Genomic DNA, 25,097 nt, shown 5'->3' on the forward strand with positions numbered 1-25,097 from the left:
TGTTGCTACTTTTTGACTGTTTTGTGTCAGGCTGCTGTGAGCTTTCATGTGTGAGTGTTTGTAGGCACGTATGTTTGCTTCTCTTGGGCAAATACCTGGGAGTGGACTGTCAGGACATGTGGATGCAAAGCCCAGGTTCACGATTGCTTTGTTCTACTGCCTACTGGAATGGATAAATCCATCACCAGTTTAGCTGACATAGTCTAGAGGCTATTTTTTTTAAATTAATTTTTATTTTATTGGTGTTTTGCCTGTATGTATGTCTGTGTGAGGGTGTTGGATCCTGGAATTACAGTTGTGAGCTGCTATGTGGGTGCTGGGAATTGAACCTGGGTCCTCCGGAAGAGGAGTCAGTGCTCTTAACTGCTGAGTATTTTTTAAGATGTATTTTATTAAAAAAAAAAAAAGATGTATTTTATTTATGAGTGTCTTGGCTGCATGTATGTGTGTGCACTGAGCGTGTGCAAGCCCCACAGAGGCCAGAGATTTGTGGAATGGAGAGATAGTGAAGAGATTAAGAGCGCTGACTTCAGCTGGGCAGTGGTGGTGCATTCCTTTAAGCCTAGCACTCGGGAGGCGGAAGCAGGCGGATCTCTGTGAGTTCAAGGCCAGTCTGGTCTACAAAGTGAATTCCAGGACAGCCAGGGCTGTTGTACAGAAAAAAATCCTGTCTTCAAAAACCAAAAAAAAAAAAAAAAAAGATCACTGACTGCTCTTATAGAGAACTCACATGGTGGCTTACAACCATCTGTAACTCCAGTTCCTAAGGATCTGACACCTTCTTCTGGCCTCCACTGGCACCAGGCACGCATGTGATGCACAAACACATGCAGGCAAAACACCCATCCATGTAAAACTGAATTAGAGACAGACAGACAGACAGACAGACACGTGTGTCAATGGAGACCAGAAGGCTGTTGGATTCCCACGACCTGGAGACACAGGCAGTTGTGAACAGCCTAATGTGGGATCTGGGAACTGAGTTCTGGTCCTCTGCTAGCACGGCACACGCTCTTAACTGCAGAGCCATCTCTCCAGCCCTGTCTTAAGGGTCTTGGGTAGCACAGTCAGCACCTATTCGATCCAGGAGCCTGATCAACTTTGAGTGCACCAAGTAGTGACCAGTGGCCTCTGAGACTTGATGGGTGATACTCCCAGAGGAGAAACTCTTGCCAATGGCAGACTCCTACTGAAAATCACTCCCACGTAGTTGCCCTTTCCTGAGAGAGCCGAGTGGAACAGCAGCTCTCCTGTACCTCTTTTGCCCTGCACCCTTACTAATCAAGGCAGGAATTTTCAAGGTGACAGGCTGGTGGCTAGAGGCTTTGTCAATACCTAGGATTTTAGGAGTCAAGTAAACTGAGGACTAATTAATCCCTTTCCTGATTCTTCAGTTCAGGATTATTGTGCTTCACCTCACTTTAGGATTGAGTCTTCGTCCCTCATAGGGATGGGTTTCCCCTCCCAGAGACCCTGCTGCATCTTCCAGATATAGGGCATATAGATTAGAAGTTGGCAATGGATCTGCAAGACCAGTGTGTCTCAGAGCAGGGGCAGGAAGGTGAGAGAGGAGCCTGCTTTGGGGACAGGTTCAAGGACCATACCTGAGACCTCTCCTTTAGGTAGCTCTGCTTAGATTTTGAAAATCCCTTGCCAGGCTGATGATATCAGATGTTCAAACTGTCACTATTTCCTTCAGCTTTACTACTTTTCTCCAGCAAAGGGTTGGGCCCACGGGCCACTTGGCAAACATCAATGCGAGTAATAAACACAGGAGCATCCCTGGGAAATCAGTGTGCGCACAACAGGCAGGCAGTTTTCTCAGGTGAAAAGGCCAACAAACATGGGCTGTTGCCTTGGTTTTGTTTTGATTTTATCGTGGGGTGTGGCTAGCACACGTTCAGAAAGAACCACAGGAACTTTACAACTCCTGAAAGTTTTTATTGGGCTGAAGTTCAGGTCTGTTTATAATTCTTATAATAAATCCTTGAGTTTACACACATTTCAGGTCCTCCAAGGCTTTTTCCCAAAGGCTGGTGCTCCTCGTCTCTTTCGATATCCCAGTGAGGTGAGCTACAGATTAGTGACACTGTATCTGTGTTCTAGAAGACAGGGATGTGGGGCAAATAGACTAAGAGCTTTACTCAGGTTCTCGGAGTAAATGGGCTATGGACAGAAAATAAACTCTGAGCCCAGCATTCATTACCCCCTTCACAGTGGGCAAGATCAGGAGTTGATTTCTTTTGTGTCTGGGTTTGCAAGGGAAGGAAATGCTATTTAGGGAACAGGTGCCTACCACCCCCACCCCAGTAATCCCAGCTGATTCAAATGTGCCATTCCAGCTCGAAGGCTACAAAGGAAAAGCCAGGCTTGTCTTGAAGGTACATGACACCACCTTGCTTTCTTTATCCTTGATAAACAGCTGGGCCAGTCCAGGGATGCAGAAGAGCCTCTTCAGCAAAGATGTCTGTCTGCGGGTGCCAAAGTGATTGAGATCTGGTTGAAGGTGTCCACCCCAGAACCCACCAGGGTCGGGTAGGCACCCTGGAGAGACTGAAATGGCAGTGGTGGTTACATAACTTCAGGACTAACTAGGAATGACTAAAGTTCTTGTGGAATGTTCTAAGAACATAATGGCAGGAGAAGAGAAAACCTGTGTGGTGACTGTGGGGACTCTGATATATGCTGTGGGATGTTCTGTATGGCAAATGTGTTGCTAATTTGTCAATAAATAAAACACTGATTGGCCATTGGCTAGGCAGGAAGTGTAGGCGGGAGAAGGAGGAGAATAAAGCTGGGAAGTGGAAGGCTGAGAGAGAGAGACACTGCCAGCCGCCACGATGAGAAACAGAATGTGAAGATACCGGTAAGCCACGAGCCATGTGGCAAGGTATAGATTAATGGAAATGAATTAATTTAAGCTGTAAGAACAGTTAGCAAGAAGCCTGCCATGGCCATACAGTTTGAAACCAATACAAGTCTCTGTGTTTACTTGGTCGGGTCTGACGCCTGTGGGACTGGCAGGTGAGAGAGATTTGTCCTGACTGTGGGCCAGGCAGGAAAACTCTAGCAACAGATATATGTCACATTGGTATCAACTGGTGGTCATGAGTTCATTGAAAAAAGGGACCATGACTTAACACCAGAATGAGACCCGTGAGGTCAAATTTGAAGATTCACTTATTTTTTTATTTTATGTGTGTGGGCTTTTGCCTGCACGTGTGTATAAGCACCATGTGGATGCCTGGTGACCAGGGAGGCCAGAAGAGGGCACTAGAGCCCCTGAACTGAGTTACAAATAGTTGTGAGCTGCTATGTGGCTGCTAGGATCCAAACTCAGGACCTCTACAATGGTACTGACTGCTAGCCCAGCACACATACCTTTGATCCCAGCATTCTGGGAGGCAGAAGCAGGCAGATCTTTGAGTTTGAGGCTAGTCTGGTCTACAGAGCGAGTTCCAGGATAGCCAGGGCTACATCGAAAAACCCTGTATTGAAAACAAAACAACACAAACAAACAAAAAGAGTGCAGAGTGCTTTTAAGCACCTTGCCATCTTTCTAGCCCCAGTGAAGTTAGTTTTAGACAGATCCCTTCATGTATACTACCAAAAGTAGATAAGAGCAAAGTGTGGAGCAAAGTGTGGTGGCACACACCTTAGTCCCAGCAGCACGGTGGCAAAGGGATGTGAATCTCTGTGAATTCGAGGCCATCCAGGGCTACAGAGTGAGACCCTGACTCAGAGCAACAAAATTAAACAAAGGAAAGACCAAAATCACTTAATTAGAATAAGGAAAAAGTCAATTAATAAAACATCCATAACCAACTGAGTTCTTTTGTTTTGTTTCTATTCAGCATTGCAACCTTAGTTGCTGGGTACATCCCATAATTTTTGAATTAAGAATGATGCATGTATGGGGGCTACTGATGTCGCTCAGATGGTAGAAGGCTAACATACACAAAGCCCTCGGTCTGAGCCTCAGCACTGCATAAACCAAGCTTGGAGATGCATGCCTGTAATCCCAGCACTCAGGGAAAGAGAGGCAGAAAAACCCAATGTCCAAGGTCATCCCTTAGCTACATAGAGAGTTCCAGGCTAGCCTGGGCTACATGAGACCTTGTCAAGAAAGAAAGCAAAAGCAACACACACACACACACACACACACACACACACACACAGATGAAGTTGGGGGAATAGTTCAGGAATAGAGTTCTTGCATGCTTACAAAGGAAGAGGAGGAGGAAATGCCCATCTGTCTGTCTTTCTGTCTGACTGTCTGTACTAGCTGATGATACAAGCTAGAGTCATCGGAGTGGAGAGATCCTCAATTGAGAGAATGCTTTCATAAAGATCAGGCTGTAGGCAAGACTGTGCGGCATTTTCTTAATTAGCAATTGGTGGGAGAGGGTCCAGCCCATTATGGGTGGTGCCATCCCTGGGTCTTGGGTTTGCCAAGAAAGCAGGCTGAGCAAGCCATGGGGAGCAAGCCAGTAAGCAGCACCCTCCATGGCCTCTTCATCAGCTCCTGCCTCCAGGTTCCTGCCCTGTTTGATTCCTGTCCTGACTTCCTCCAATGATGAACAGTGATGTGGAAATGTAAGCAAAATAAACCCTTTCCTCTCCAAGTTGCTTTGGTCCTGGTGTTTCATCACAACAAAAAGAACCCTAAGACACCATCTAAGATGACAAAGTAAATCCCCAAAAGACAGACATTTGAACTTCCTCCAACATACACATTTTTGATGAGAGAAATACTGGCACTTAAAAAAAGAAAAAAATCATGAAGATGAAAATACCTTAGAAAGTACAATAGCTTGTGGTCCTTCAAAACTCACTTTACCCAACAGTCTTATTACTTACTGTTTAATTTTTCTCATTAAGGAATGTTGAATATGGCATGCTTTTTTTCTCCTTGGGGGATTTTTTTTAAGTATAAAATGTTAAAGAAAAAAATGATGTATGGGATAATTTTGATTTGTCAAAGAAAGTCTCTATCAGCCATTATGCACCCTTAGCTCAAATTTCGGAAAACCTTTGTCTGTGGGCCACTGAGACGGCACAGCAGGTAAAGGTACTTTCTGTTAAACCTGACATCGTGAGTTTAATCCCTGGAACCTACATGGTGGAAGGAGAGAACTGCCCATTCCCCTCCCCCGTCTCACCCGCCCCACATCTGCCCACCCCCTCACACACACACAGAGTTAACCTGTGGCTTGAAAGTCAGATGTCCGGGGTCATGGGAATGGCAGGAGTCCTACATAGTCTGGAGGCTGAGATTTATTGTGTGGAGACAGCTGGGCATTAGCAGAGAGCACAGTCTCCTCCTGTCCCCATCACAAGCACATCTCACCCACTTAGCTCATTCCAATGGCTGTTTGTGCTAGCATGTGGTTAATGTGTGTGTGTGTGTGTGTGTGTGTGGTAGTGTGTGAAAGAGAGAGGACATGCACATGTTTTTAATGTACATATATGCAGAGGCCAGAGGAGCACATCAGGTGTCTTCCTCCATAGCTCTCCTTGTTTCTTTGTTTGTTTTTTTAATAGATTCTCTTCCTGAACCCAATGCTTCCCAGTTCAGCTAGGCTAGCTGGCCTGTGGGGGCTGGGGCTGCAGGAACATTGTTGCACACCCAGCTTTTACGTGGGTGTGGATTTGAACTTAGATCCTATTGCTTTGGTTTTTCAAGACAGGGCTTCTCTGTGTAACCCTGGCTGTCCGGGAATTCACTCTGTAGCCCAGAGCTGGCCTTGAACTCAGAGATCTGCTGCCTCTGCCTCCCGAGTGCTGGGATTAAAAGTGTGCACCACCACTGCCCAGAGATCCTATGGTTTTTGTTTTGTTTTGTTTTGTTTTTTAACAGCAAGTGCTTTCACTAGCCATCTTGTTAGCCTATATGTGGTTAATTTCCCCCCACTTGCGTGTCCGCGCTGTGCATGTGTGTAAGCATGTTTTGTATATTGTGGATGTGGTACACGTGGAGGCCAAAGGCTGATGTCAGGAATCGTCCTCGTTGATTGCTTTTCTACCTTATTCACTAAGGCAAGGTCTTTCAGTCAACTAGGAGCCCACTGATGTGGTACCATAGCTAGTCAGCCTGCTCTGGGCATTCCCTGTGTCCACCTCCTTGAGGCTGGATTATAGGCAGGCCCACCTGGCATTTACGTGGGTCCAAGGGATCTGAACTCTGGTCCTCATTCTTCTGGAGCAAGCAGCTAACTGCTGAGCCAGTTGCCCAGCCCCAAACTTTTGTGGTTAATTTTAGAACATCATGCAGGACTGGAGAGACGGCTCAGTGGTTAAAAGCAATGGCTGCTCTTCCAGAGGACCTGGGTTGGATAACTAGCACCCACATGGTGGCTCAAAAATGTCTAACTTAAGTCCCAGGGAATCGGATGGCTCCTGTGGGCACTGCACACACGTGGTGCACAAACCTGCATGTGGGCAAAACACCCATGCACCTCAAGTTTAAAATAATAATCATTAAAAAAAAATTAAGAGCCGGGCGGTGGTGGCGCACGCCTTTAATCCCAGCACTCGGGAGGCAGAGCCAGACGGATCTCTGTGAGTTCGAGGCCAGCCTGGGCTACCAAGTGAGTTCCAGGAAAAGGCGCAAAGCTACACAGAGAAACCCTGTCTCGAAAAACCAAAAAAAAAAAAAAAATTAAGAACATCGTAGATGCAAACTTGGGAAAGGAAGACAGAAGAAATCTCTCTGGTATTTTACCCTAGTGCCAACTGGATTACTAGGATTGTTTTTTGTCTTGTTTTGTTGAGATAGGGTCTTACTATGTAACCCAGGCCTGCCTAAAATTCACTCTGTAGCCCAGGCTGGCTTTTGGAACTCACAGAGGTCTGCCTGCCTCTGTCTCCCTAGTGCTGGGATTAAAGGCCTGGCCACCACACCTGGCCTGTTTAAACTCAAGTGTGTGTCCCCTAATACTCAACCCTGGACAGAGCCTGCGGACCTGGAACCCTGCTCACTGCGCATCCGGGGTCTGCTAATCAAAGGCAGCTTCTCTCCCCAGGCTGCTGGGTGAGGATGTGTGCAGAGAGGTTTCTGACAGCCAGACCAGGGGTGGCTCAGCCCTTGCCTGCTCTGTGCCTGTGACAATGCTTTAGAATAGCAAAGTTTATCAAGGATAGTCTTATAAAGCACCCCCCCCCCCCGACAGTGTGAATAAGCTACATGAAGGAAGACAGGTTTATTTAAAGATGATTTCTAAATTCCTGCCTGGGTTGTCACTACAAAAAAAAGTTGGCATAATTGATGACTGTTGATAAAATGCCTTTTCTATCTTGGGGTGGCAGGGGCTTTGTGAGAGTGTATGACGGACTATCAGCTGTCCCCAGCCTCCTCTGGAATTGCAGGCTGCCTGGTTGTTTTTTATTGTAGTCCTGTCCTTTCTTCTTGTGTCCATGGAAACAACTAGTAATGTAGGGGGCTTGTCCTGTGAGGTCCCTGTGATTCCCACAGCTTTGCTTGGAGCCCAAGAGCTTTGCCCTTAAACCAGACACAGGGCTTTTGGGTCTCTTGGTGGTTTCTTCTAGCTAAATCCAAATGGTCCCATTGAAGCCATGCACCACTATATCTGGCTCTCTCTATATATTTGTGTTTCAAGACAGAGTTTCTCTGTGTAATAGTCCTGGCTGTCTGGAACTCGCTTTGTAGACCAGGCTACCTCAAATCTCTGCCTCTGCCTCCTAAGAACTGCGATTAATGGTGTGTGCCACTGCCACCCAGCTAAAGATTTTATTTTAATTTTATGTTTACGAGTGTTCTGCCTGCATGTATGTAAGTATACCACATGTGTACCTGGTACCCAAGGAGGCCAGAAGAGGGCATCAGAGCCCCGAGAACTGGAGTTGCAGATAGTTGTTAGTGCCATGTAGGGTGGGAATCAAATCCAGGTCCTCTGTAAAAGCAGCCAGTGCTCCTAACCGCCGGACAGTCTCTCCAGTGCTCCTGACTGGACAGTCTCTCCAGTGCTGCTGACCGCCGGACAGTCTCTCCAGTCTCCAGTGCTCCTGACCGCCGGACAGTCTCTCCAGTGCTGCTGACCACCGGACAGTCTCTCCAGTCTCCAGTGCTCCTGACCGCCGGACAGTCTCTCCAGTCTCCAGTGCTCCTGACCGCCGGACAGTCTCTCCAGTCTCCAGTGCTCCTGACTGGACACCTTCTCCAGTGCTCCTGACTGGACACCTTCTCCAGTGCTCCTGACCACTGGACAGCTTCTCCAGGGCTCGCCCTCCCCATTTTCTTCCTTTCTTTTTTTTTAAACAGGGTTTCACTATGTAGCCCTGGTTAGACTGGAACTCACTGCTTAGACCAGGGTAGTCTTGCACTCACAGAGACTTGCCTGCCTCTGCCTCCCTAGTGATGGGATTAAAGGTATGCACTACTATGGCAGGGTATTTTAATGCCTTTTAGAATTTGGTTGATAAATAATACATGCACCTAAATTTGTGAGAAAATTTCCAGTATAGTTAATACTTATGTGCTCTTATAGCCATCAAGGAAATAGATTGTGGGAAGTATGAGCTGTGGCTGGTCAGACTGATCTGAGTCTGAATTTTCGATGTGGCATGTCCTGTGAGGCATCTTCCAAAGCCTTAGAGGTAGGGCTTTGGGTAATGATGGGGTCTTCTTTATTTTTTTTATTTAATTTTATTTCATGTGCATTGTTGTGAGGTTGTCAGATCCCCTGAACTGGAGTGACAGACAGTTGTGAACCACCATGTGGGTGCTGGGAATTGAACCCGGGTCCTCTGGAAGAGCAGCCAGTGCTCTTAACTGATAAGCCATCTCCCCAGCCCCCATGATGGGGCCTTCTTATAGGATTATCAGATGAGATCGTGATCACATAGTGAGCAAAGGACAGATGTGGTTGTGGTGGCTAGTGAAGGAAGGAACTGGGAAAAGGAAGGAAGGAGGGAAGGAAGAAAGGGGAGTCTGACCTGATGGAAAAAGAGCTAAATCAAACTTCACACAGAACTTTACAAATATTAAAAGATGTATTTTAGGCCGGGCGGTGGTGGCGCACGCCTTTAATCCCAGCACTCGGGAGGCAGAGCCAGGCGGATCTCTGTGAGTTCGAGGCCAGCCTGGGCTACCAAGTGAGTCCCAGGAAAGGCGCAAAGCTACACAGAGAAACCCTGTCTCGAAAAACCAAAAAAAAAAAAAAAAAAAAAAAAAAAAAAAAAAAAAAAAAGATGTATTTTAAAAAAATTTTTTTCTGGAGCTGAGGACCAAACCCAGGGTCTTGCACTTGCTAGGCAAGCGCTCTACCACTGAGCTAAATCCCCAACCCCTAAACATTTTTTTTAAATGGCTGCTGAGGTGGCTCAGTGAGGAAAGGCATGACTGTCAAGCCTGAAGACCTGAGTCCAATTCCCAGGATCCACATGGTAGAAAGAGAGGAGAGGACAGAATCCTACAAGTTATAATTATAGTCTCAACTGTCACAACCATGCTGTGGCACCGGCACACTCACATGCAGGAACACACACACACACACACACACACACACACATGAATAAATATAATTTTTAATGTATCATTTATTTTGGAATAAATAATGCATGCAACTAAATATTTTAAAAATATAAAGAGGGCCGGGCGGTGGTGGCGCACGCCTTTAATCCCAGCACTCGGGAGGCAGAGCCAGGCGGATCTCTGTGAGTTCGAGGCCAGCCTGGGCTACCAAGTGAGTCCCAGGAAAGGCGCAAAGCTACACAGAGAAACCCTGTCTCGAAAAACCAAAAAAAAAAAAAAAAAAAAAAAATATAAAGAGGTAGAGAGTAGTAGATTGGCCAGGCAGTGGTGACACACACCTTTGATCTCAGCACTCAGGAGGCAGAGGCAGGGGGATCTCTGTGAGTTAGAGGTCAACCTGGACTACAAATCGAGTTCCAGGACAGGCAGAGCTGTTACACAGAGAAACCCTGTCTCAAAAAAAATAAAACAAGGGCTGGAGAGATGGCTCAGAGGTTAAGAGCACTGGCTGTTCTTCCAGAGGTCCTGAGTTCAATTCCCAGCAATCACATGGTGGCTCACAACCATCTGTAATGAGATCTGGTGCCCTCTTCTGGCCTGCAGGCATACATGTAGGCAGAACACTGTATACATAATAAATAAATAAATTTAAATAAATAAATAAATAAAACAAAAAAAAGTGGAAGATTTGTCCCTTCTCATCCCTGTCCCTACCTCCTCATCCCTCCTTCCTAGGGCTACTTATATAAATTTCCTGCATATCCTTCCAGAATTTCTTATTAACATTTTTTTAAAAAGCATACTATGTTAAAAGTGGGAAACTCAACAGGCAGTGGTGGTGCATGCCTTTAAACCCAGCACTCAGGAGGAGTCAGGCGGGTCTCTGTGAGTTCAAGGCCAGCCTGGTCTACAGAGTGAAATCCAGGACAAGCACCAAAACTGCACAGAGAAACCCTGTCTCGAAAAAAAAACAAAACAAAACAAGAAGTTGGAAACTCCCAAAATGTCCATCAACAGAGAGTTAGTCAAACGAACCCCAGAAATCTGACAATCTATTTCATGAAATCTCCGTGATTATTGAAAAGAAGACTTCCACTTGAGAAAAGGTTCACAATATACCACATTTTAAATCTGGGCCAGCCTGGACAACTTAAAGCGATATTGCCTCAAAAAGTAAGAAGTAAAGAAGATATAGGGTTATAATTCTGTGGGAGAATACTTGTCCACCATACCCAAGGCCATGGGTTCTACCCACCCCCTGTACCAGAAAAACAAAGATACAAACAAAATGCCTTGCTAAGCATGTGCCAGAGTGGTTTGATTATAAAAACAGCTGTCTGTGCACTCCTATTGGACCCTGAGTATAGGGAGTATTTTGACAGTATATTTACTTCTCTGTGGCCTGTGCCAGACAGGATGAAATCTTTCTAGCTATAATAAGACACGTGGGCTCAGAAAAGCAATATGATTCAGAAGCTGGAATCACAACTCCCAGAGCAAAGAGCCCCTCTCAGGGAGTCTCCTGGCTTCATCTTTCATGACGGGTGACAGGGAGGGGCCGAGCCAAGCTTGGAGATCTGAACTCTGGACTGTGGCTCATTCCCGACATTCTCCACTCGCCAAGCCCACATTGTCTACATTCCCCTTGGTTTAGCTCTCTTCTTGCCTCCTGGACACAGATACTTGAGGTCACATAGCTTCTCCTTCAGCTGCTGGAGGGTCCCAAGGAGAGGGTAGAGGGGACGATAATTAACGACCTTATAAAAAACCCAAGCGTCCCTTCCTATAGTCTGCCTTGGCTGTTGGGGTCCATTTCTGAGGGACAGAATGCAATTCTTTGAGGGTTTTGTTTTGTGTGCGTGTGCGTGTGTACAAGCCCCCACAGCATGTGTGAGAAGGTCAAAGGACAGCGTGGGTGAGTCGGTGTTCTCTTTCTACTGTGGTAGGGATTGAACTCAGGCTGCCAGTCAGTCAGGTTTGGTGGAAAGCACCATTACTCAATGAACCATCTTGCTGCCTTCAAAATTCAATCTTATTTTAGATGGACTTGGTGAACTTAACCGTTTCAGTCCTAAGGGCACCTGTTTATGGGACGAACAGGGCTATTTGTTGTCATGCTGTTAATAGGTCAACTGCTTGTGTGTATATATAGGGAACTAAGAGAGGTGACATGTCTCCAGTATTCTGCCAAATAAACAGATATCTAATCACCCCAACTGAAAGAGAGTCTGCAACCTCAGAAACATATTCCAGTATGTAACATTCATATTTTTAAAGAAAGGGAGAGGTATGTAGTGCACGCATAAGCATTGTGCACACTATGCACAGACTAATAATAAATGAGAAAAATTCCAACAAAGCAAAATCCTACTCAGAGCTGTCCTGAACCTGCTAAGCTGGAATATGTCTGGTTCCCAATGAGGAACACAATGGTGACACTCTTTATCAACTACTTTATCCATTTGTTTATTCATTCGTGTGTGTGTGTGTGTGTGTGTGTGTGTGTGTGTGTGTGTGTGTGTGTGTGTAGGCCAGAAGTTAATGTTAAATGCCCTTTTTTCAATTGTTTTCCACCTTCTTTTTTGAGACAGGGTCTTTCCCTGAACCTGAAGTCAACAGTTTGACTAGACTGGTCACCCAGCCAGCCTCAAGCTCTTCCTGTTTCTGTCTCTCCAGATATGAGATGATAGGTGTGCAGTTCTGTGCCTGGATCTTTATATGGGATCTGAACTTAGGTCCTCTTGTGTGTGGCAAGCTCTTTTGACTGGCTAAGCTATTTCCCCAAACCCACTTTTTCTGTTTACTACCAAAGGAAATCCCATCCCAGTCCTTTCTTCTCCCACTGATGGTCGTGTCTAACTACTAACTCTAATTCTTGTGGGTCAGGCCTCTCCTCCTTTGGCCTTGAGACCAGGCCAGACTTTCTATGTTCACAATATCAGGAATGACCCCCACATAGCCCACTCCTTTCTTTATTCCTTCATTCCTTTCTCTCTTCAGAATCTCATGCATTCCAGACAAGTGCTCTACCACGGAGAGTAGATATATAAGTTACACCTTATAGCATATATATTACATACACACACACACACACACACACACACACACACACACACACACACACGACTCTTATTGGGGCTCGAGAGCTGGCTCAGTGGTTAAGAGCACTTATTGCCCTTGTAGAGGACCTGGGTTTGATTTCTAGCACCCACATAATGGTTCACAACCATCTGTAATTTCAGTTCCAGAGGATCCAATGCCCTCTTCTGACCTCTGCAGACACTAAGCAAGCATATGGCACATACATCCAGGCAAAACACTCACACATTAAGTAAAATTAAGAAATCTAATAAATCTCATTATATGTCTTGAGGCAACTTCAAACTTATAGCAATCCTCCTGCTGCAGCACTCTGAGTGATGGGATTTCAGGCCATGTATGGTACCATGCCTGCCTCCTTATAGAATCATGTACTACTTTTTGGTTTGTTTTGTTCCTTTAGGCAGACTAGATGTGAAATTTATTGGTGGCATGTAGGACGAAACACAGTGGAAGCCCTCTGAAGAGCAGGGCCACCACTTGTCCAGGGGATCATGACTGGGGATATATTTCACCCCAGTTTTTAGGGATGAATTGCATTTCAGCTCCCAAGTCCTCATTTCATCTACATCAAACTTGGTGAAGCCCCACTTCTTGGAGATACGGATCTTCTAACGGCCAGGGAACTTGAACTTGGCTCTACAAAAGATCTCAGACATGTGTTCCTTATTCCACGGGTTGGTAGAGATGGACATGATGACCTGGCCCAGTCACTGTGCCCTGGAGCTTCCCAAAGACACACTGAACACCTGTCTAGAATCTAAATTAGGGATGGCATTGTGATCAGAGATATGAATATCTACCAGAAAACTGTCTCCAAAGTCCCCTAGGGCAACTCAGGTAGGCAACAGACTGCCCACACTACCAAGGCTGCTGTCTGCCGCCATTGCATGCCAGGCCCCCATGAGGAAAGGAAGCTGCTTGCCATCTTTGCCTGTGTGTACATAAGTACAGCTATATAAAGTGAAAGATTTTCCCCATCTGACATACATAAATATAAGGGTGAGTAATACTGTCCCTTCTGGTTGCCAGGCAGTTCTGGTATTTATATTGATTTTAGCTCATGATGCTTACAGAGATTTAATTATCCTAAGAACCTAATGTTCATGTTAATTTGGGAGAAGATGGAGATTTGGTTTCTTAGGCAGAGCCAAACATTTGAGAGCTGGTTGATCCGTAGCTCCAGAAAAGCTGCCAGCAAGACTTTGGAGCAAACTGTTTCAGCCTTGCAACTCGAGGCAGAACAGAGAAGGCATTCCTGATTTCCAAAGGCTTTGCACACACACCTGATACATTCAGCTAGACGGAAACGGAAGGACTAGAAAAGCATAAAGCCTTGGAGCTGATGGGGAAGCAAGCCTACTTTGGTTTGTCCTTTTGAAACAGGGTCTCATGTAGCCAAGCCAGGCCTTCAATTTAGTATATTGTTGAGAGCGACCTTGAACCTCTAATCACCCTGCCTCTATCACTCAGGCTCTGTACCAATACCTGGCTCTATTCTATTTTCAGATGAAACGGACTTACAAAAAAACAGGCTGTACATGGTGTGATGATACATGCCTTTAATTCCAGCATGCTTAGAGTCAGATGCAGCAGATCTCTGTGAATTCATGGCCAGCCCAATCTATATAACAACTTCCAGGCCAGTCAAGGCTACACTGTGAGACTTTTCAAGAAAAAAGGAACAAAAACACAGAGCTAGTGAACTGTCTCATCAGTTAAACAGTTAAAAACACTTGTGACTCTTGCAGAGGACCTGGGTTTGGGTCCCAGAACTCACATGGCAGCTCACAACTGTCTGTAACTGTAGTTCCAGGGGATCCAATGTCTTCTACACTCCGAAGTCCTCAGGAAAACATGTGTGGGCAAAACATTCATATACATAAAATAAAAATAAATGTAAAATATCTTCAAAACCAACACCTGCTCCACACAGAATCTGCTACCAGTTCGTTCTCTCCTTACTGGTAGCCATCAAAAGGGTTACAGGCAAACATAATGGTCTTGACATTCTAGTGGTCAGTTCAAGCCTTTAGCTCTATTTTATATGAAGCACAGCCAATAAACCATGTCTGTTACCACCAAAGTGATTGGTTTTCCTTCTTCACGTCACCTTCCCCCTCTATGGTCAAGCTACTCAGGCAGGCATTGGTCCCAGGGCAAGCCTGGTTCAGGTTGCTTATTTACCTCTGGATCCTGATTGATAATTTTCTCCATGTCATGACCAAGTTGTAATAATAATGATGTTATTTTTTTTAATTGAGGCCTCTCCCTTTTTGGAGACAAGAGTCTGTTTATTCCAGGCTGGCCTTGCACTGGTTATACAGCCAAGGATGGCCTTGAACTTCTGATCCTCTTGCCTCAACCTCTTGAGTGCTGGGATTACAGGCATGTGCCACCATGGCTGGTTTTATGTGGTGCTGGGGATCTAAATCAGGATTTCATTCTTGCAAGACAACTACTCTACCAACTGAGCGACAGTAAGTGAACACTAACATTTTTTCCCCCCCGAGACAGGGTTTCTCTGTATAACAGCCCTAGCTGTCCTGGAACTAGCTCTGTAGACCAGGCTGGTTTCGAACTCACAGAAATCCGCTTGCCTTGGCCTCCTGAGTACTTGGGTTAAAGGCATGCACTACCACTGCCCGACTTTGCTAACTTTTTTGTTATTTTGTCCTTTTTTTTTCCAGAGCTGAGGACCGAACCCAGGGCCTTGCGCTTGCTAGGCAAGCGCTCTATCACTGAGCTAAATCCCCAACCCCGCTAACTTTTTTTTTTTAAGAACTTACATTGGGCCAAGGTCAAACTGTAAATGAAATACGCAATATGTATTATTTCGTCTTGGCAGAAAACCTTTAGACATTGAAGATCCTTGCCAGACAAGAGAGCACTAGCCAGTTGGGGTGGTACAGGCCTGTGATCCCAAAGCTTGGAAGGTAGAAGAAGAAGGATGAGGAATTCAGAGTCAACCTGGACCACATAATGAGTTCTAGGTCATGCTGGACTACATGTGACCCTGCCAAACAGCAACACCTTCACCCAGGGGAACTACAGATCTGAGGCCAGTTTGTAGCTGTATATAGAGAGAGACTTTTCTCAAAAGAAGAAGAAAGAACATTAGATCTAGGTATCGCCACTGTGTCTTCTAGAACCTGTGACAACTGAGAAGTAAAGAGACGGTAGGTCCTACTCTGGGACCTAAAGCCAGAGGGACCAAAACTGTGTTTCATTCACTCAAGAAGGCAGGGGGGAAATGCAGCCGTGGAGCTTATTAAATAAGTGGGAAAATATTAGTTCTGCTCTTCTGGAACCACAAAGTATTGAAACTTGTGGTGAACGAAGATTCCGAGGTGAGGAGGGCGCGAGGAGCGGGCTGTTCGCGCCTGTTTCTGTTTGGGTTCCAGGGAAGCAGGGTTTCCATTGCATGGGATGCAACTGGATATTTCCTCCGTCCTCCGTGGCTGGGCCCTGGCAAACACTGTTTCCTGGCACTTGAAGAGCGGCAAGTCCCAGCAGCGAGGTCAAATCCATTTTTGGAGCCAAACAGCAGCATTCCTTTACAATTAGTTAGCTTTACAACTGCCAAGACCACTCCTGCCTATCTAGTCTAGGGTGACATCTAATGGCAACAAAGGGAACTGTTCCAATTTCCCAGTCCTGTTAGGAGCCACCCTAGAACCACTGGATTCCGTGTTCCCACAGAAGTGTCTTGATTGTATCCCTCACTAATTACTCTCTAATTAATGACGACATGTATGCTCGACAACGTGAGTGTCTTAGTATTACTATTGCTGTGATGAAACACCATGACCAAAAAGCAACTTGGGGAAGAAAAGGGTTTATTGGGCTTACACTTCCACATCACAGTTCATCATTAAAAGAAGTCAGGACAAGAACTCAAACAGGGCAGGAACCTGGAGGCAGGAGCTGATGCAGAGGCCGTGGAGGAGTGCTGCTTACTGGTTTACTCCCCATGGCTTGCTCAGCCTGCTTTCTTATAGATCCAGGACCACCAGCCCAGGGTTGATACCGTCCACGATGGGCGGGACCCTTCAATCACTAATTAAGAAAATGTCCTATAAGCCTGTCTACTACGGCTCAATCTTATGGAGGCATTTTCTTAACTGAACTTCCATCTTCTCTATCTTGTGCCAAGTTGACATAAAACTAGGCAGCATAGTGAACATCTTGACATTGTTCCTCCAGTAATGTTGGAGGAGCAGGGAATGCAGCTTCTCAAAAGATTCTTGTCATGCATGCCTGCCTTCAGACCTCAGCACTGACAAACAAAACTATACCACCACGTGAGATAGCACATGCCTGCAATCCCGGCACTTGGGAGGCTGTGGCAGGAGGATCACGAGTTTGAGGCTAGCTTTGGTTACCTAGTGAGACTTTGTCTCAATAAAACAAAAAAACAACAACAAAAACTGAAGTGTGCTTTTTTTTTTTTTTGTATGGGGTTTCTCTGTGTAGCTCTGGCTGTCCTGGAACTCACTCTGTAGACTAGGCTGGTCTCTAACTCAGAGATCTGCCTGCCTTTGCCTCCGAGTGCTGGGATTAAAGGCATGTGTCACCCCTTGCCCAGTTAAAAAAAATTATTATTTTATGTGTATGAGTCTGTGCACGTGTGTGCAGAGCTCATGGAGCCCAGAAAAGGGCATCAGAACACCAGGAACTGGAGTTACAGACCACCTTGAGCTGCCATGTGGGTGCTGGAAATCAAACCCAGGTCCTCTGGAAGAGCATCAAGTACCATCTCTTCAGTCATCTCTCCAGCCCAGAAATGTGCTTTTATATAAACTATGAAATAAGATGCATCTAATTCCAGGTCTCGGCAGTGACTGTCTCAGGTTCCACATGAGTTACTTGTAAGTCTGCCAAGAGCAAGTTGCTTGGCTATGGGTCAGAAGTGGAATGTACCCTCTCAGAGGGACCTGAGAAATAGTAAGAAATAATGGGGGCTGGAGAGATGGCTCAGTGGTTAAGAGCACTGACTGCTCTTCCAGAGGTCCTGAGTTCAATTCCCAGCAACCACATGGTGGCTCACAACCACACATAATGAAATCTGGTGTCCTCTTCTGGACTGCAAGGACACATATAGGCAATACACTCTATACATAATAAATAAATAAATCGAAAAAAAAGAATTAAATGTAAAAAAAGAAAAAGAAATAATGGAGCCAGGCATAGTGATGCATGCCTTTAATGCCAGAGGCACTCCAATCTCTATTAGTTCAAGGTCAGCCTGGTCTACATAGTGAGTTCAAGGCCAGGCAAGAGTACATAGTGAGACTGTGCCTAAAAACAAACAACAAAAGACATTTAAAAAAAAAGAATGGGGTGGGCAGCAAAATGGCTCAGTGGGTACAGGAACCTGCTGCCAGGCCTGACCACCCCAGTCTGATCCCTGGGACCCACATGGTGGAAGGAAAGAACCCACGGCCACAAGTTAGTCTTTGACCTCTACACACACAATAAAGAAATGTTGCTTTTTTTTTGTTCATTTATTTTTTGTTTTTTGAGACAGGGTTTCTCTGTGTAGCTTTGGAGCCTTTCCTGGAACTCACTTGGTAGCCCAGGCTGGCCTCGAACTCACGGAGATCCGCCTGGCTCTGCCTCCCAAGTGCTGGGATTAAAGGCGTGCACCACCACCGCCCGGCTCTGCTTTTTTTTTTTTTAAGGAAATGGTACGAGGTGTAGCAAGCATATGCTAGTACACGTGAGGCACTAGGTCCAGCCCCACCACCAAAATAGCAACAACAACAGTAATAATAGTGATAATCTACAAACGATGTAGCAGTTTTATTTGCAATCATCAGATGATTAAGGATAGCAGAAGGCCTAAGAGAGAACAGCTTGAGATATCACCTGTACATTTTAAAATTTGTTTTATCACATTGACTCTATTTGTGCATCTGTGCGTGTGTACTCACGCATGCAGGCTTGTAGCAACGCCACAGCATTCGTGTGGGAGTCAGAATTTAGCAAGTATTCTATGAACATATCCTCCTACAGATGGTGAAAATATATTCAGGCTAGTTTTGAGCTGGGTGTGCTAAGGCAGACCTGTGACCCTAGTATTTAGGAGGCAGAGGCATGACTATGGCCATAAGTTCTGGACCAGCCTAGTTTATACAGCAATAGTGTGTGTGTGTGTGTGTGTGTGTGTGTGTGTGTGTGTGTGTGTGTGTGTGTGTTGTAGCTAGAGTTTTCCTGCCTGGCCCACAGTCAGGACAAATCTCTGTCACCCACCAGTCCCACAGCCGCTCAGACCCAACCAAGTAAACACAGAGACTTATATTGCTTACAAACTGTATGGCCGTGGCAGGCTTCTTGCTAACTGTTCTTATATCTTAAATTAATCCATTTTTATAAATCTATACCTTGACATGTGACTCATGGCTTACTGGCATCTTCACATGCTGCTTATCATGGCAGCGGCTGGCAGTGTCTCCCTCCGCCTTCCTGTTCTCTCAATTCTCCTCTCTGTTAGTCCCTCCTATACTTCCTGCTTGGCTACTGGCCAATCAATGCTTTATTTATTGACCAATCAGAGCAATTTGACATACAGATCATCCCACAGCAGTGTGTAGTTTATATATAATACAGGTGTTGGCGCGTGCATGTGTGCGCGAATGCGCGCATGCGCACGCATTAATGAGGGCATGCAAAGGACAGCCTGTAAGAGTCGTTCTTTTCTTCCACCACTTATTTGAGTTCTAGTGGTCAGGCTAGGTAACAGGCACCTTTACCTGCAGAGTCATTTGACTAGCCCTGTTTCGTTTTGATTTTTCAAAACAGGATTTCTTTGTGTAGCCTTGGCTGTCATGGAACTAGCTCTGTAGATGAACTGGCCTTGAACTCACAGAGATCCACCTGCCTCTGCCTCCCGAGTGCTGGGATCAAAGGCGTGCACCATCACTGGCCGGCCCCATTTTATTTTTTTAAGATTTCTTTTTCAATATTTATTTTTACTTTATGTTTATTGATGTTTTACCATGGGCATCAGTTCCCCTGGAACTGGAATTACAGTTGTGAGCTGCCATGTGGTTGCTGGGAACTGAACCCAGGTCCTCTAGAAGAGCAGTCAGTGCTCTTAACCACTGAGCCATCTCTCCAGCCCCTTTAAGATGCTTTTGTAAGATATTTTCAAGATGTCCTGGACTCAAATAATCCCCCTGCATTCTCTTTCCAAATATTGAGAAGACCAGTGTCTAAGGGTTTTAGACACGTTGTTTCATTTAGGGCTCATAGCAACTACACGTAATAGATAGTGTGGTCTAGGACCATTTTGTAGATGGGAAATTATTTTGAGAAACATGGGTTCTTCAGTTCTGTCCAGTGTTACTACAGAGGATGCCTAAGATGAGAATGGAAAATAAACCACTCATTTTGGCTCAATTAAGATTGTTGGCTATGCTGGTGGGGTTAAAAAAATCTTGATCGTTCTGATCAGAGAGCACTTGGAAGAAAGACAGTAAGAGTGGGGACATGGTGGGGCCAGGGAGGTGGCTCAGTGGCTAAGAGCACCTTTGGCTCTTGCAGAGGACCTTGGTTTGGTTCTCAGAACCCACACAGTGGTTCACAACCATCTGTGACTCCAGTTCCCGGGGATCCGATGCCTTCTGACTTCTGCAGGCACCAAGCACACATGTGATGCACACACATACATGCAGGCAAAACACACACAAAAGAAAATGAATAAATTATTATTTTTTAAGAATCAAGGACATGAGTCAGCAAGGACAGGCAACTCATCCACCTACCCCGCCCCCACACCCGCCACAGTCTGCTCTCTCAGACTTGGAGAGAAGAAATATTAAACGTGAAATTATAGTATGACATTTAGTATGCTGTCTTAGTTAGGGTTACTATTGCTGCGAGGAAACACCACAACCAAAAAGCAAGTTGGGGAGGAAAGGGTTTATTTGGCTTACACTTTGATGCTGCTGCTGATTATTATTATTATTATTATTATTATTATTATTATTATTGTTTTTTTTGAGACAGGGTTTCTCTGGGTAGCTTTGCGCCTTTCCTGGAACTCACTCTGTAGCCCAGGCTGGTCTCGAACTCACAGAGATCTGCCTGCCTCTGCCTCCCGAGTGCTGGGATTAAAGGCATGCACCACCACAGCCGGGCTGCTGTTCATTATTGAAGGAAGTCAGGACAGGAAGGACAGGAACTCAAACAGGGCAGGATCCTAGAGGCAGGAACTGATGCAGAAGCCATAGAGGGGTGTGGGGTGCTGCTTACTGGCTTGCTTACTCTGGCTTGCTCAGCCTGCTTTTTGTTTGTTTGCTTGTTTTTGTTTGTTTGCTTGTTTTTGTTTGCTTGCTTGTTTTTGTTTGTTTGTTTGTTTTTTGGTTTTTCGAGACAGGGTTTCTCTGTGTAGCTTTGCGCCTTTCCTGGAACTCGCTTTGGAGACCAGGCTGGCCTCGAACTCACAGAGATCCGCCTGGCTCTGCCTCCCAAGTGCTGGGATTAAAGGCGTGCGCCACCACCGCCCGGCTGTTTGTTTGTTTTTTAAGACAGGGTTTCTCTGTGTAGCCCTGGCTGTTCTGGAACTTGCTTTGTAGACCAGGCTGCCCTTGAACTCACTTAGCTCTGCCTACCTCTGCCTCGTAAGTGCTGGGATTAAAGATGTACACCACCCCGGCCCAGCTTAGCCTGCTTTCTTATAGAACCTAGGACCAACAGTCCAGAGATGGGTTGTCCCACTGATCACTAATTGAGAAAATGCTTTACAGCCGGATCTCAAGGAGGCATTTCCTCAACTGAGGCTCCTTCCTCTTTGATGACTCTAGTTTGTGTCAAGTTGACACACAAAACCAGCCAGTACAGTGTGTCAAAAGGTATTACCTGTAGCCGGGCGTGGTGGCGCATGCCTTTAATCCCAGCACTCGGGAGGCAGAGCCAGGCGGATCTCTGTGAGTTCGAGTCCAGCCTGGACTACCAAGTGAGTCCCAGGAAAGGCGCAAAGCTACACAGAGAAACCCTGTCTCGAAAAACCAAAAAAAAAAAAAAAAAAAAAAAAAGGTATTACCTGAGAGAAAGGGGAAGTTGTAATTACAGGAGAGGGAAGAAATCGAAGAAGAAAACCCTCGCTCTCCATCAGTTTCTGTGGATTGGAAGCAGGACAGATGCAGGTCAGAGGCAGCAGCAGGGAGATATTGTCCTTCGACTATCCTGGCTGCTCTTCCTTCAGTTGAACGAGAGAGAGAGAGAGAGAGAGAGAGAGAGAGAGAGGATACTTGCTGATAGAGAAGGAAAAACATGAGAAACTTGATGACCAGAAGGCATGAACCTGTCCTTACAGCAGAAAATGAACAGGTTCGTAAATATTATGGACAATATCAAGGTCCCAATCAAATACGAAGTTGTAAATTTTTTGAGGGGGCAAGATTATTTATTTATTTATTTTGAGACAGAATTTCTCTGTGTAGCCCTGGCTGTCCTGGAACTCCCTCTGTAGGCCAGGCTGGCCTCGAACTCACAGAGATCCGCCTGCCTCTGCTTTCTGAGTGCTGGGATTAAAGGCATTTGCCACCACACCTGAAATTGTAAATTTTTAAGTTTTTAAAATTATTATCATTATTTTTCTTTATGTGTATGTGTGTTTTATATGTATGTGTCTTCAGAGGGCATTGGATCCCCTGGAACTGGAGTTACAGATGGTTGTGAGCTGCCATGTGGATGCTGGGAGTCAAACCCAGATCCTCTATGGAAGAGCTCTTAACCACTGAGCCATCTCTCCAGCCTTTGAAGATGTCAATTTAAATGAGGCCATTCAGCCTATTGAGTGCATTTTTAAACCTAGCTGTGTTAGAGAAGGAGACAAAAGAGAGGGGAGACTCTGGCCTTAATGTTCAAAGGCTACGGAGTTTCCATTTGAGATGATGTCAAACTTCTGAACATGGCCTGCGCACGATCCTGTGGTCTCGGTTACCCTGTCTTCAGGTAAGAAGATCATTTGATTCTGGGGCTTCAGTGAAGGCTGGGAATGCAGCTCAGCTGGTAGAGTACTTGCCTAGCATGCACAGCTCTACTTTGAGTGGGGTGTCGGGGCACAGGTTGTGAGCTGCCCAGTGATGTGGGCGCTGAGAACTAGACCCAGGTCCTGTGAAAATGCAGTGGTTCCTCTTAATTACTGAGCCATCTCTCAACCCCAGACTCGACTGTATGTATCCCTTTAATGAACAGAAGGTGTCCTGGGAGAGGTGTGGACCCAGAAACAGGAGGATGGAAAAGGGCCGGCCTCCTCTGAACTTGGTCTTAGAACTCCTTCAGAGAGCTGTCAAAACCAAAGTCCACTTGTTTGGGCTTTTATGCATTTATTGATACTCAGGCACCGAGAAGCCTCGGCCAGCCAGTCCCAGACCACACCAAAGCACTTTCCTGGCACTTCCCAGTTGCAGGCAACATGAAGTCCCAGGAGAAGCACTTGAGGGACATGCCCCCAAGTTCTCCCCGACCCAGGACTGTTACCATTCTGATTCCTGTAATGGAAGACACACAAGAATTACTAAGAGTCATGTATTCAGAAAGCATTGTCATTCTGGGGCCACCCCAGAAATGAGAAACCTGAGAATCTACCTGAAGTTGCTTATTTAAGGTTCATATTTCTGGGTCCTTCTTAGAACTAATGATTGGAAGTCTCTGAAATCCTGGAACGTCAGACAAATCCCAGCCTACATCCTCTGTTTGGGAGCTGGGGGTTTGTTGCATTTATGAGAATTGTTGACCCTTTTCTCTATCTTAAATGTTTACTGCTTCATCTGGAGGGGCTCCAGCCTGGCTCTACCTCTGGCTGGCGATGCTCGCTAATGTGCTAGACGATTCAGACACTGCCTCCTCTACAGAACCTCCACGAATTCCTCTCTCCTTCTCTCTGGTTTTATTCATTTTCTGGAGACATGGTCTCCCTATGTACCCTGGCTGGCTCAGAACTCGCTGTATAGACTAGGTTGGTGCTAATCTGCCTGCCTCTGCCTCCTAAGTGCTGCGATCAAAGGTGTGCATGTATCTTTGACTTCCTCCAGTGCTTGTAGTGCTTTGCTCTGTTGTATCCCACTATTTGCAGGTGAGACTTTATTACCATACACTACTACTAGTTTACACAGTAACTGGGGACAGGGACTTTTGTTGTTGTTTTTCGAGACAGGGTTTCTCTGTGTAGTTTTGGTGCCTGTCCTGGATCTCGCTCTGTAGACCAGGCTGGCCTCGAACTCACAGAGATCCGCCTGGCTCTGCCTCCCGAGTGCTGGGATTAAAGGCGTGTGCCACCACCGCCCGGCAAGGGGGACAGGGACTTATTAAAAATTATAGAGGGGCTGGGCAGATGGCTCTGTGGGGAGGAGCACTTTCTGTGAAAGCAATTTCTGAGTTAGAATCTCCAGCAGCCATGTGAAAGTGGGCACGGCCATGTGTGTCTGTAACCCTAGTGTTGGGGAGTAGAGACAGACAGGTCCCAGGAACTTGCTGGCCATCCAGCCTAGCCAGAACCGCAAAATCAGGTTCAGCGAGAGACCCTGTCTCAAAAGTAAGGTGCAGGGCCGCGGAGGAAGACTGGGAGGAGTGGGTGTGCAGGTGTGCAGCCCTAAGCTTCCATGAGCTTCCAAGGTCAACTGAGAAAATGTGAGTAGAATTTTGAAGGAATCACTAAATAGAAGCAAGAAGGTGTGTGTGTGTGTGTGCGTGTGTGTGCGTGTGTGTGTGTGTGTGTGTGTGTGTGTGTGTGTGTGTGTGTGTGAGAGAGAGAGAGAGAGAGAGAGAGAGAGAAAGAGAAGATGTGCCCGGTGTGATCTAGGGCCAGCTCCTAAGGAAGGGGTCAGCCACAGTCAGGCAGCGAAATAGTAAATTCCAGTGCAATGCCCAGTTATTACCTGCAGGTGGCAGTATGATAACTCATAAAAGTCCCAGGTGGAAACCTAGCCTCTGAAAGTAAACTACCACCGCCCCAACGCACCCCACCGCCCCAAAGACAAAACAACTATCCGGGCAGGTACAACACAAGAACAAGGAAACATGGGGGACACACCACACACACTTTTGATGATAATTGATACTTAGGAGTGGCTGATTCGGTCAGCAACTCTTGCTACAGTTTTCACGTGTGACACCTTACCCACCATTGCACCACGTTGGCACAATTACTATTACCTTTAAATATTCTTTTCCAGATCCGATATATTTACATGTATTTTTTTCCACAGATATATTCAGATTTTTTTTTTTTTTTTTTTTTGGTTTTTTCGAGACAGGGTTTCTCTGTAGCTTTGCGCCTTTCCTGGAACTCGCTTTGGAGACCAGGCTGGCCTCGAACTCACAGAGATCCGCCTGCCTCTGCCTCCCAAGTGCTGGGATTAAAGGCGTGCGCCACCACCGCCCGGCTCAGATTTTTTTTTTTTAAATCAGGGCTACAGTTGAAATGGAAGTACATAACTTTTTTTCTTTCAAAATCTTTGTCAATGCTGAGCTAGTATCCACTTTCTTAGCTCTG

The 25,097-nt window shown here is 45.9% G+C and overlaps 1 long non-coding RNA gene and 1 other non-coding gene across 2 annotated transcripts in view; both read right to left on the bottom strand.

Moving 5' to 3' along the window:
• Positions 1-1,945: 1,945 nt before the first annotated feature.
• The window catches only part of LOC128121554 (uncharacterized), a 28,526-nt gene continuing 5,374 nt past the window's right edge, over positions 1,946-25,097 (bottom strand). Inside the window, exons 2-3 of the long non-coding RNA XR_008222215.1 lie at positions 21,642-21,797; positions 1,946-2,544 (exon numbers count right to left, since the gene is read on the bottom strand). This is a non-coding gene — a long non-coding RNA (uncharacterized LOC128121554). The remainder of the gene's footprint in view (positions 2,545-21,641; positions 21,798-25,097) is intronic.
• LOC128123541 (small nucleolar RNA SNORA70) lies at positions 13,401-13,532 on the bottom strand. Its single transcript, XR_008222719.1, has one exon. It is a non-coding gene; the product is annotated as a small nucleolar RNA SNORA70 (small nucleolar RNA).

This window comes from Peromyscus californicus, unplaced genomic scaffold (assembly GCF_007827085.1).
Source record: "Peromyscus californicus insignis strain IS unplaced genomic scaffold, ASM782708v3 Scaffold_3__1_contigs__length_106647218, whole genome shotgun sequence".
Lineage (NCBI taxonomy): Eukaryota > Metazoa > Chordata > Mammalia > Rodentia > Cricetidae > Peromyscus > Peromyscus californicus.